The sequence below is a fragment of the Pseudorca crassidens genome, chromosome 8, assembly GCF_039906515.1.
Source record: "Pseudorca crassidens isolate mPseCra1 chromosome 8, mPseCra1.hap1, whole genome shotgun sequence".
In the NCBI taxonomy this organism is placed as follows: Eukaryota; Metazoa; Chordata; class Mammalia; order Artiodactyla; family Delphinidae; genus Pseudorca; species Pseudorca crassidens.
The window spans coordinates 74,400,437-74,414,562 of record NC_090303.1 but is presented as its reverse complement, the minus strand read 5'-3'; the positions used below and the strand labels follow the sequence as shown (position 1 = coordinate 74,414,562).

Genomic DNA, 14,126 nt, shown 5'->3' with positions numbered 1-14,126 from the left:
ACAGCAGGCATTGTTTCCTTGGGAGCATGTAGAATTACTAGGCTAAATTTAGCTTCCTTTTGGTGGAAAACAATCATAAATTCTAGAAGCAATATGATCACATGCTGTTTATAGGATTTTGTGTGCAGAGGAAAGGTATGGTTATAATTTGGCTATAACTGACCTATTGTTTTGGATAGACAAATGCTTAACTTAATGTAAGATCACTGGGAATGTAAAAACAGAAAGCTAAAAATGTATAAAATAAAATATAATCTTTAGGGCTAAAGTCCTAGAATGATTTCTCAGGGAAAAACAACATATTGTTCGTTACCAAGTCAAAAGTTATTTAGTTAAAAGAACATTATTTTAACATTTCATTGTATGCACACGGACAGTATTTCTACTAGGAAGCATAAGTGGATTTGTTAGTCAGGTTTTAAAAAGTTAAGGTGCACAAGTTATAAACATTGTGAGTTCTACTTATAACAGCTATAGGCAGGGTTAGAAAATAAAGGCCTTAGAGAAATAGAAAACAAATAGTTATTACTTCTTTCCCCCTTTTGAAAAAATGCATAATTCTGACAGGACAAAGGGAGCCTCTAAAAACATACTGGGCATTGTAACTATGCCAAAGACTAACTCTAGGTCCACAAAAACACAACAGAATTCACTGTGCACGGCTCTGTGCTTACACTGTGGGAAATGGGACATGGCACTTACCCTTCAGTGAACTTACAGTGGGGTTGAGAGATAATACATATATGCAAATTACTATAATACATGGTATTATAATTTCCTGCATAGCAAAAACCAAATGTTAAAAGCATCAAGAGAGGAAGGCATGGCCTGTACTTAGGATTACTATGATCATGAGAAATATGGACAAGTCCAATACATTTCAGGTCCAGAAGACAAAGACAATGTCTGTTTGGTTCATCACTCTATCTCAAGGACTTGATATAGAACCTAGAACAGAGTAGGTGTTCAATAAATATATGTTGAATAAATGAGTGAATAAAAATTAAACAATAAGTTCAAAGTCGCAGAACAGATAAGAGTAGTAGCCAGAGATTAAAACCAAATTTACTGACTCCAAAATCAAAGATAATTTTACCCTACCAAACTGATAGGAATTATAGGCATTATTTAAGAGGTAATAGAAAGTCACTGAAGGGTTTTGAGCTGGAGAGTCATATGAGCAAGGTTTTACTCTAGGAAGATTGATCTGGAGGAAAAGTGGCTTAGAGCAGGGAGAACCTGGCAATGAGAAGACCAGATGACAGGCATTATAGCCCATAACCAGGTAGTAAGGGCCAGAAGCAAGATGGTGGCCCCAAGAATAGAAAGGAAGGGATGAATGAGAGACATATTTGAATAAATAAGACTGGACACCTAAACTGCTGGAACACAAAAGAGAAGGTAAAGATAAGCAGCGTCATCTGGGAAAAAGTGGAACAAGTCACAAACTAGGGTGGTCAGTAGGAGGAAGTTAGGCTAAAGATCAAGGAATATGATAAGCTGGTTTTGAACATGTTGAGTTTGATGTGTTATTGAAATGAGTGAAAACGTTCTACTACAGGAATGACTAGTAGGTTTTACATTGTTTCCAGCAAGCAGGTTATCTGAAGTGAAGAATGAAGATTCCAAGCAGACAGCATATGTGCCAAGCAACAGAGGAGAATAATGAGAAGGATTTTGAGGAGAAGCCTGCTCTTACTGGGAAAGTGGCACAATTGGTCTTGGGTGAGGTAATATCCATCTTAGATGAGACAGAGGCAAGTATAAGCATAAGTGCCAAGTATCTGCCATCTGTGCATTAGAAAGAATGAAACTTCAGGACTTGATCTTAGTGGGGCAATTGGGATTCTAGTTGGAATAGAAATAAACTTTGCATGTTATCTGCACAGAGGGGATGGTTAAAACCAAGAAAGAGTATGTTCATGGAGGGAAAAGGTGAAGGAAGAGAAGACAAATGAACCAGATCTCGGAGAATACGCACATTGGAGAAACTAGTGAAAGAAGCAAAGAAGGTAAGTTAGTTCAGGGAGGCGTCATGAGAGCCAAAATTGCACTGCGTCACAGAAGGCAGGCGAGGGCCTCAGGAAGGTGGATGTAATCCACACAAAAGCTCCTTGTTGACCTTTACAAGAGTAGGTTCAGCAGATTCAACAGTGGTATCAGACCACTAAATTGCAAGGGTACATGTGATGAGGAAGTAGAATGTTTGTCAAAGGAAGGACAAGCAGAAGGCAATATCAGGGTTGAGAGGACTTTAAGTTGCAGGAAAGACGTACACTTATTTGTAGGTCTCTTTTTCTTCTACTAACGTTTGTTGGGTATCTACTAAAGGCCAGGCACTGTGGTAGGTCTTGGAACCCAGAAACACGGTACCTTTCCCAGGAAGCTCACAGTCACTTGGTGGAGGCAACGGGTTGACAGAAATTATGGGAAGGTGTAGTAAGGGCAGCCAACCAGACTGGAAATGAGGCTAGAGCTGAGTCTTGAAGGAGGATGAGGAATGGAAATTCCTAGTGGAAGAGCAGTTTGTGCAAAGATATAGTGGCAGGAGAGAGCATATGATACAATCAGGAAAAATGCAAGTAGATGGGCCTAAAGAAGCGGGGAAAACAAAAAGAGAAAATGAGGGAGATAAAAATTGTTCAATCAACATTCCAAGGGATCAAAAAGAGGCATTTCCAAGAGCCCTGAAACATAAGAGAAGTCACTCTTTCTGAGACAGCAGGAGAAGATGAGAAGTCACATAAAGATACAGGGACATTTAAGGAGTTCAGGGAATATGATCTCAATGTTCGAAAAAATAAATTAGGGTATATGATCATCTGCTGAAATTGATGGTTACAGAGGAGTGACCAGGGACTTCAGGGTAAAGGAGGAGGTTTAGAATATCTACAGCAGGGTATGCAAACTGAGGTCAGCAAGAAAGAAAGGATTGTATAGTAGCTCTGAGGGCTTCCTGAAGACACAATGTATATGACTTCCTCTTCACATTCATGAGATATGGAAGAAACCCAAGAAAGAAGGCCAAGGACACAATGATTTTAAGGATCCAAATGAAGACATCTGATTGAGGATATAGGCTTTAAAGGCTACAAAATTATAGTTGGACCAGAGGGCAAAGCAGAGCTTCAGCAAGGTATAAACCATATAATAATAAAAATAACAATAACTTGTATTGAGTGTTTACCACGTGCCAGGCATTCTGCTAGACCCTCTGATATACTCTCTGTAAACATCCTGTGAAGTAGGAAGTATTATTATTCTCCATTTCTAGATGAGCAAACTTGCCAAAAGTCACACAGAACCAGATTCAATCCCACGTCTGACTGACAGGAATCTGTCCGGGATGTTGAATGCTTCACTAACACTGGAGCAGCTTCCTGAGCTAAGAGGGAGAGTGCACTGGAGCAGAAGTTAGACAGAGCTCTGGTTCTGGCCCTTTCCCTCTCTAGCTGTATGACTTTAGGCAATTCATTCACCTCTGATTCCCAGGGTCCAATAGCCTCACATGACTGCTTTAAGTATCAAAAAGAGATCTTATCCTTGAAAGCACTTTGTTTGTTACACAGTGTATACATATGTGTGTGTGTATATACACACTTAAACATGTCTAACTATATGATTGTTACATATGTGCATATATATGTATATATATGCATAAACTTGCTGTTTTTGAATGTAAGTCTCACTATTTTAAAGTATACTAGAAAAGTTTTGGCACTGGTAGGGGGAATAACAAGGAGTAGAAGAAAAGGATTTGGGACAAGTTGTTCTATTACAAGACAAATACAAACTACAAACTACAAATATGTGTCTAAACCTTCTAGAATACATTATGCAGAAAAATTAAATGCACTTCTCAAAATGCTATCAGTGTATCTTCTGAAATTGGGAACATTAGCCTAGTACATAATTTATCACTGTATTTTCTCTAGGAAAAATAATACGGGAAGAAAATAAACAAACTCCCATTGTCAAAAGAAAAAAAAGCATTGCAACCAATTTGCATCTTAGTTGATGCCCATTAATGCAGTGTGGAGTGAGAATGACTTTTTTCTTCTAGGCTTTTTGAGGGAACCTTCAACATGATCTTAAAAAAAAAAAATCTGAGGTATTATGTTTAAAAAATAAGTTTCCTATCTGAAGGTTCGTACATGTCTTTCATGGTACTAATCCTCAATCAACTAGAATCCAAGAAAATGTACAAACTGTTATCTCATTCGATGAGATGGCAAATCATAAGAAAACCAGTAGGGAAGGAGAAAAATTTTTTCTATTTAAGGAAAAAACCCTGCAGAATAACCCTGGAGTTAGTAACCCAGTCTCCTATGCTTTCTTCATATTCTCTTGATAGCAAGTGGTGACGCCATTTTTCAGGTTGAGAAATCAAAAAAATGTTAATTAAAAAAATTTTTTTTATTAAAGCAAAAATATAGGACTAGGGCCCATTGTCAACAATAGAATTTTTAATTAAAATATGGGTTTTGTTTAACCCTCAGCTAACGAGAAAACTTAAACATCCTGTTTTATTAATCATTCCAATTAATTGAGGCCCTTCCCTGTTAACAATGGTGTGTGTTGGTCAGATTAGATCTTCTCCAGGAAATGTTTGTGTCCCTCACAAGGAATGGAGGAATACTTTGGGAAATATCTGTTGCTGAGCTATGCACACTGATGACACTGCCAGTTAACTGAGTGACAGCTGAGTGATCAAGTGCACAGGCTCTGGAGACAGACTGCAGGGTTTGAACCCATTCACTGTCTGTGTGACCTTCGGTAAATTTTTCTGAGCATCTATTTTCTCATTTGAAATATCGGAGTGATTATAGTACCTGTCTCACTTATGATGGTTACTCTGAGAATTCAATGAGTTAATGAACATAAACCACTAGGAGCAGTGCTTGGCACAATAAATATTCTCTATTATTGCTTGTTCATGCCCTCAACAAATAGTTTTTGAGCATGTACTGTGTTCCAGATACTGTGCAGACGATATGAAAATAAATAAAGCATTTTCTAATTGTGAGATGAAGAGGCAGACAAACAGACTACAGTTTAAACTCAACATGGAAATGTCTATGGGAGCCCCTCAAGGGGAACTTACCCAGGCTAAGGGAGTCAGGCAAGTTTACTAATCAATCAGACGTAGTCCTTTCCTCACAATGCATTCCCAATACTGAAGCTCAGCATGGCGGGCGAGTGGGGTGGAAACCTGAGTTTTGGTTGTGGCAGTGCAGCTGAATGGTTGTATGACCCAAAGCCAGTCACCCAACTCCTTTGGCCTTAGCTGCTTTCTTATTTGTAAAATTACAGTGTTGAACAAGTTGTGTGCTGGAGGCCCCTGGAACAAGCTAATGACGACTTAGCGTACGCATCTCTTCCCAACCCGTGTTCAGTGACCTCATCTTGGTTGCTTGAAATCAGCCTTGGTGGGAGTATTTACCCCATAGAAGTTGGCAAACACTAAAAATCAGGGCTTATTTCCCCCCTGGAGGGATGGTTGCTAAATACTTACAAGCATACCCCTGGTTTGAACCAATGAACGCAGAAGTATTTTCCAACTCCAATAATTTTCAACTCTGAGATTGTTTTTCTACGTTTTACTCCAATGCCATTGAACTGGCATATATTGCTCTCTCTTCTCTGTCTATATCATCTGCCAGATCAGGCTGTGTGAGCAATTTTCATATTTATATTGGGAGTGACTCCAGAACTACTTTCATCTTTTATGTATTTTTGCCTTGATACATTTATTCCTGTGATGTGCTTGGATCAGCCTTTCAATATAAAATGTCTTTTTACTGTTTGTTTTTTCTTTCTTTCTTTCTGAAACAGCACTGGCCATTTAACCATCTTTGAGTTCCTTACTAAAAGGAACACGTAAAGATGATTCAAACAGACTGACTAATTCATTCTCTTAAAACGTCATGCACGTAGCAGGTGAAACTGAATCACTCATAAAACATTTCCGTATTTCTTTTCAGTTGATAGTTAAGATAAACTCACTGGCAAAACATTTCCTGGGAGTGATTATCTCAGTGGCACCTTGGTCATTAAACTATTGGTATTTAGGGGTATTTCCTTTAAAGAGGGCTGCTCTATTAGCTACAAATACCAGCTTAACCTAATGGTAAGACCACATACTCAACTCTGTCTGCCATCTATCTACCTCTAGTTTTCTCATTTAACTAGCTTACATTGGGCTTTTCATGCCCTAGAAATCTAGAAATACAGTTAATTCTCTAAGAGTTATTGAGTAACTACCTGTGCCTAACACCACTACTACTGTCACCATCATTGCCCTCATCAACAAAAACCTGTCTCAAAGCATATACCTGTGTTGTAAGCAAGTACTGATGGCTCATGAAAAAACACAACAGGTGTCATGGAATAGCTTTTTAAAAGAGAGGGACTTTCAAAACTTTGACACAGGTAACTCTGCTTTCCTTAGGAACTGATTTTTCTTAGAAATCATAATATTTTATAACTATATATATAGGTAGTACTTTATAGTTTACAAGATGCTATCAACTACATCACCTCTTCTAATCTGAACGTTTTCTTAGAAGGTAAGCATTACTCCCATGTTTTCAGGGTAAACTGTTTCAGGGGAAACTCCCATGTTTTCATGACAAAACTGAGATTCAAAGAGGATAAAATATTATCTAAAATATGATAAACATGCAAGCTAGTTCTTATAAGTGTATTTCTAATTTTTTTAAGTATGATGCTTATTTGAGCTGTTTCAAATTATTTGCATTTCCTGGAAAAGATTTTTGTTCTAAAGGCACAATATTTTGAAAACTTTTTCTGCATTTACCTGCCCAGCCCCTGCTCTACTACTGGCAACTCTTTTGAAAACTCTCCCCTATCTAATGTGGCTGTCAACCACCTGGCTTATCTCTTCCCCACAAGGTGAGCTTGCAAACCAGGCTGGCCTTTTAGTGAATTCTATTCCTTTGACCCAGAGCTTGGACAGGGGTGAGCATGTGACTAAAGCAAGGCGAACCAGGGTCTTTTGGGGTTTAATATAGATACTGGGAGGGGACCTCTCTCCCTCAAAAATCACTAGCACTAAGAATGATATTAACTTGTACTGTCTGATGACCATCTTTGTCACTGTGTGGAGAAAGCCTGCCTGAGCATGAAAGTGACCCAAGAGGCAGGGGAATCCTAGACATGAAGAAAGGCAGGCCACTAATGCTATTGTGTAAGCATCTGCATCCACCATGTCTTCAGCTAATGAGAACCAGTAAATTTTTCCTTTCCTCCTTTCTTTCTCTTTCTTTTTTCCATCAGCAGTTTCATTGTGATTTTTTAAAAGATTTTAATTAATTAATTTTTAAAATTAAGTAATTTATTTTTGGCTGTTTTGGGTCTTCGTTGCTGCACGCGGGCTTTCTCTAGTTGCGGCGAGCGGGGGGGCTACTCTTCGTTGTGGTGCGCGGGCCTCTCATTGCGGTGGCTTCTCTTTGTTGTGGAGCACGGGCTCTAGGACTGAGGGCTTCAGTAGTTGCAGCACGTGGGCTCAGTAGTTGTGGCTCACGGGGTCTAGAGCGCAGGCTCAGTAGTTGTGGTGCACAGGCTTAGCTGCTCCGCAGCATGTGGGATCTTCCTGGGCCAGGGCTCGAACCTGTGTCCCCTGCATTGGCAGGTGGATTCTTAACCACTGCTCCACTAGGGAAGCCCCTCATCGTGATTCTTTTATTCCTTGTGCCTGAAAGTCCTGACTAAACAACGTCCACTCAAAGATTCTACAAACTTGTGAATTCAAACACAAAGTCAAGTGCATAAAAGCAACTTTATAGAAAACATTCAAGTAATTGGCAAAGACAGTTTCTTTATTTACTTGAATAATTTCTTTAAATATTTCACTTTGCATTTGGAGATATATCTACTAGTTAAAATTTTTGAGGTACTACACCAGCTTTTTTCTGCTCTATAGTTTCAAATTCTTCTACAATATTTACTTAACATAATCTCAAGATAGAAATAATGTATCTAAGTGAAGAGTCAAAATATAAAAACTAGAAAACATTTCAATCCTTCTTATAAGTGTATAAAGGATTTATGATGATGGAAAATGGCCGAGGCCCCGTATTAAGGAAACTGCAGTCATAAAAACAGTCATGGCTAAATTCTCCAGGAGGACTTGCCAGAGTGAAATCCTAAGGAAAATTCTTAGCCCTTTCTACATTTATATTATTTCCATTAATTTGAAAAGTAGGCCCATAAACACAAAGCTAAGGAAAGAAGATTCTAATAGGAGATTCCTGATGACATTTAAAATACTGTATTTATAAACACTCACTGCTTATGAAGAGTCATATTATATCACATAATATTAATCAAATATTTGTGAGCTCCCATTGCATACCATGCCCTTGTCTAAATACTGAGAGTTTCTACCCTCAAAAAGTATACAATCTGCGGATTTGAACATAGCAAGATAAATGCTAAAAATCTAAATATGTAACCTAAATTGAAAAGTGACAGATCTACTGGGCTGTCGAGAAAGCAAATTTTAAAACATGCCTTGTTCAACATTTGATTCCTAGGCCTAAAGCTTTAACACTTAGTGTTATTATCATCAAAAAACCTAAGCTGGGCTTCCCTGGTGGCGCAGTGGTTGAGAGTCCGCCTGCCGATGCAGGGGACATGGGTTCGTGCCCTGGTCCGGGAAGATCCCACATGCTGTGGAGTGGCTGGGCCCGTGAGCCATGGCCTCTGAGCCTGCACGTCCGGAGGCCGTGCTCCGCAACAGGAGAGGCCACAACAGTGAGAGGCCCGCGTACCGCAAAAAACACAAAAAATGAAAAAAAACCTAAGCTGACTTTAGAAAGATAAAACAATACATGTCAAAAATCCCTTCTAATGTAGACAGACACTACCTTGACAATGATTTCTAACAGTAAGTCAAAAGGACAGAAGAAGTCTTCAGGGTTTTTCAGCCCACACAACTGCTCATTTATATGACCACATTTAAATGATTCAAAATACCCATGAGTTAATCTTATGCCTAATATTTACAGACTAGTTTGCTTAACAACATTGTTCCCAATAACTCATAAGCCTTCTGGAGAACAGGTGGGTGTAGTGGAGAGAGCATGGGCCTTGGTGTCATCACACTCTGATGTGATGTGAATCTGGGCTTTACCATTTACCTACCTTCTGACTCTGAGTGTCAGTTTCTGCATCTAAAACATGGGGATAATAATGGTACACATCTGTGGGTTGGCCAGGAGTGTTAGAGATGAATTGTGGGACACTGGCATTCAATTATGCAGCATACACTGGCATCCAATAAATGTAGCTATTATGCTTACCCTCCTAAGTTGTGTCTTAGCCAGTTTCTGCGTACCTTCATCAAAAATGAGGAACTTGGCACAGTCCACTATGTGAGCCCACTCCAAATACTTGCTATTTCATCACCTTGGCCCTCTCATCTACAGTTTAAATAGTGTTATTTCTTATTTTCCCACCCTTTGGCCATCTTGTGGTTTTCCTCTAAAGCTGTTTCAAGTTCCTGAAGCCCTTCTTAAATTATCCTCCAAGAGATATGGGGATATATGTGTATGTATAGCTGATTCACTTTGTTATAAAGCAGAAACTAATACACCATTGTAAAGCAATTATACTCCAATAAAGATGTTAAAAAAATAAATAAAATTTAAAAAAAAATTGTCCTCCAAGACATGGTAAGGGCCTTCCACACTAACGAAGAACAGATAAGGAACCATTACTTTACTTCTTTAAAGAAGAGCAAACCCATGCCCCCACTGAGGTTTAGGAAATGAATATATAGGATGCTCAGTTAAATTTGAATTTCAGATAAACAATGAGTAATTTTTTTTAGTATAAATATGTCCCATGAATGTATATAATATGACATTATGAGTTGTAAGCAAATGGAGAAAAATAAGGGAATAATCACCCTTTTTACTAACAGAACTTAGATTGAAAATATTTTGGCCAAACTTATTTATCTGTTGGAGTAGAACTGTATTTTTAAGGTTTTTGTAGCACATGTATGTTGCAAAACTGCATACGTTTTTTTTGTCGTTGTTGTTGCTGTTTTGATGCTGTGTGTCTAAAACATGCTGCTTTCAAAGTGATTATCAGGGTAACCTGTTCCTAACAGGTGGTTTTAAATACCATGTGAAGGTACAACTATGTAAAAGGAAGATTTTTTTTTTTCTACTAAAAATCAAGGAAAAGATTTGTGTGCTTGTAGAGAAAAGTTATAGTGTATACGGCAACCTGTCACTGACATTAATTTCTGAAACAGAAAAAGTATTCTTATATTAATATGCATACTTTATTTATAATAAAAAGCTTATTAAAATTCATATATAGGTCACTATAGGAGAAAACAAGTTAAACATGGTACAAAAATAATTTTCATGTGTTATAAATATTGTTTTAGCAGCTCCTCTAAACAATTACTCTTGATTATTATACAAATGTTGCTTCTTTGAGGGAAACCTAAATAGTGCTCTTATTCAGATTCTTATCAAATATTGTATCCCTTCTTCCAATAAACATTTTAAAAGTTGAAAATGACTGAATCATAGCACAAGAAAAAGCCAACATGCATTTTCTAGTTGTCAAACATGATCAAGATAATTGTCCAACTCTGATATGGTAACAGTAAAGATGAAAACAACAGAATTCCATTATATTCTCAAGATTATCCCTCACACAGTCATAATCTGTTAGTAAATATCTTTGTCCTTTTAAGAATGGCTGAAAGTATTCAACTTCTGGGAAATAAGAATAAATGGACATTTGTTTTATCATTGTGCATATTGTAAGAAGTCCTGTTCAGAAAATACATTGAACTGTCAGTCTTGATTGATGGACAGGCTTTTGTCCCATTAATAAGCCGTAGGTCAGATAAGAATGTTTCACTGCCCTTGAAAATGTGAAGATTGAACTTTCAATGTTAAGAAAGTGCTAAGATTCTTGAAATCCTATAAAACTATTTAAAAATATTTTTCAGCCTAATGGATAGATGTAATTTTATAATTCAGATCGTGTAGAAGTGCTACCAGATTTTATTCAATTAATCCAGGAACCCTGAATAACATGAATCCACAAATCACATTTGAGAAACATTTTTCTAACTACACAAATTAAAATAAAAATGAAAAAAAGCCTAGCAACCTCTTCCAGTTGCATTCAAATACAGGGTTTGAACAGGATAAACCTGACTGAATGGTCAGAATGTGAACCACAAAAGGGAGACACAGAGAGGAAGCCGGTACATCACTCATTAATAAATCCGACATTTCCCTCCCTCAGTGTTTGAAAATGTCCTTGGCATAAGGCACGGTGAATTTCAAATGGGAAGAACTGTGCTCAGGATTGAGTTTATATAACTGATCAATCTCCTCTGGTGTTACCCAAAGCAGAAATCAAATGGCTGCAGAGAAATGCTGGTGGTTAGTGGACCCCATTCGTGTCATGGCCACTGTCACATAAAGAAAGAGAAATCAGCATCCAGGGAAAGAGAGAAAAAGAGGAGACACATGAGGATGCCAAAGGGCAGGCTGTGACCCTGAAATATGGAGTGGTCAAGCAAGGGGGGCATTCTCCTCTAACACTATTTGCACCTAGCTCTTAGGGTGTGGCTGAATTTTATTTTGCTCACATCTGAGAACTTTTCTTCGAAATCAAAGTTAACTAGTAGACTCTCTGGCAGTGAAGTGAACTAGGGACCCTTTTCAAGGTGAATTTTGTCAGTATATGATGTTTTCTTTTCAAGCAAAGTAGAAAAAAAAACTTTTAGAAATCATGAAAATAGTATGAATGGAAGAAATAACAAAACTGGCCATATTTTGTATAGATGTGGATTCCTTGGGTAAACATAATGCAATTCTAACAGTGTTGAGAGAAAAATTAAAAGCACATAAATATCACGACGTTGAGATCAATATGTAATCAGAGAATAAAAGAACCAAATAAAACTTTCTACAAAAATCTTAAATACTTTAAAATGAATAAAGAACACCAAGCAAAGTTATCCTCATAAAAACAGAGCAGTACAGAAAAATAAGTACAGAATCCAATATCTAAAACTCTGCATCCTTGAAAAATTGATAAACTAAAAGGTTAGGACAACTTAAAAACAACTGTGCTCAGGACTGCATTTATATAATGGATCAATTCAAGGAAAAATAATCCAGGGTGTGTGTGTGTGTGTGTGTGTGTGTGTGTGTGTGTGTGTGTGTGTGTGTGTGTGTGTGTGTGTGTGTGTGTGTGTGTGTTTTAGGGAGAGAGAGAAAGAGAGAAAAGAGAGCAAGGCATTAAAAAACTTTTTAACCATATAGGTGCTGCCCACTGGTTGGCAGTCCCAGCCTCCTGGCACATTGCCCTCTAGTTGTGAACTCCAGATGGGTGTACATCTCTGGAGGAATACAGGGAAGGAGAGTTAACTACAGCAGACAGAGGCAGGGCCAAGTAGTATCCCAAAGTGAAGATATTACTTGCAGGATAAGCTGGAGTTGCTCAGGCACAGTGGAGACGGGACAGACTCTCTGGACTGAGAGACCATACATGCAGGCACCTTGGGGAGAATGTGCAGGGCTGGTCAGGAAGATGTAACTGGCACAGAGGCTATGTGGGCTGGGCTGGGTGTGGATGAAGCCAGAAGGTTAGGCTGGGGCATATCACAGAAAGTCTTATGCATCCTATTGAGGGGCCTGTACTCTTTCAGTAGTGGAGAGTCCCTGGGAGGTTTTAATCAGGACACGGAAACCAGAATACTTATAACTATATATTAGACAACTTTGGTGACAGTGTGGTGAGTGGACTGGAGGGGAAAGGAGCTACAGGCCAGAAGACATAACGGAAGGTCACTGAATCTTCCAGGCACTAGAGGATGAAGACTTACAATAGAGTGAAGACTCCCAGATCTGCATCCTCATCTCTTTAGCTCCAGAGAGTCCAGAAATCCACCTCTCAAGCATCAATTTTGTATGTTCAACAGCTATTCAAGACTAAATTTGACAAATATTTATTGAGGAGCTAATATGTACAAGGTGCTTGGGGGTACACCAGTAAACAAAACAAACATTCCTGCTGTTGTGGAACTTACTCTGTAGCAGGTGCTCCAGACAACAAATACATAAAACAATTAAGTCAATCCTGTACTATATTAGACGTTGATAAGTAAATGTTGGAAAAAATGCAGGGCTCCATGTGAAAAGTATTTATTCTATTTGTTAACTGTCCTCAACAAATAAAGAAGTTTCAGAATGTGAAAAAAAAGAAGTTGATGAGTGTTACAGGCAAAAAAAAAAAAAAAAAAAAAAAGCAGCATTGGGGGATCAAGAGTGCCTGGAGGGGAGGTGGTGGAAGAGGTCTGTAACTTTGAAAAACTGGGAAGGGGGAGGAGCTTCAAGATGGTGGAAGAGAAAGACATGGAGATCACCTTCCTCCCCACAAATACATCAGAAATACATCTACATGTGGAACAACTCCTACAGAACACCTACTGAACGCTGGCAGAAGACCTCAGACCTCCCAAAAGGCAAGAAACTCCCCACGTACCTGGGTAGGGCAAAAGAAAAAGAATAAACAGAGACAAAAGAATAGGGATGGAACCTGAACCTCTGGGAGGGAGCTGGGAAGGAGGAAAGGTTTCCACACACTAGGAAGCCCCTTCGAGGGCGGGCAGAGACTGCGGGAAGCTTCGAAGCCACGGAGGAGAGCGCAGCAACAGGAGTGCGGAAGGCAAAGCGGAGAGATTCCCGCACAGAGGATCAGTGCCGACCAGCACTCACCGGCCCGAGAGGCTTGTCTGCTCACCCGCCGGGGCAGGCGGGGGCTGGGAGCTGAGGCTCGGGCTTCGGAGGTCAGATCTCAGGGAGAGGACTGGGGGTGGCTGCATGAACACAGCCTGAAGGAGGCTAGTGCGCCACAGCTAGCCGGGAGGGAGTCCGGGATAAAGTCTGGACCTGCCGAAGAGGCAAGAGACTTTTTCTTGCCTCTTTGTTTCCTGGTGTACGAGGAGAGGAGATTAAGAGCACGCGTTAAGGAGCTCCAGAGAAGGGCGCGCGCCGCGGCTATCAGCACAGACCCGAGATGGGCATGAGACACTAAGGCTGCTGCTGCCGCCACCA

The 14,126-nt window shown here is 39.2% G+C and overlaps 1 protein-coding gene across 3 annotated transcripts in view; it reads right to left on the bottom strand.

Moving 5' to 3' along the window:
- The window catches only part of MET (MET proto-oncogene, receptor tyrosine kinase), a 128,025-nt gene that overhangs the window by 94,232 nt on the left and 19,667 nt on the right, over positions 1-14,126 (bottom strand). The window lies entirely within an intron of this gene.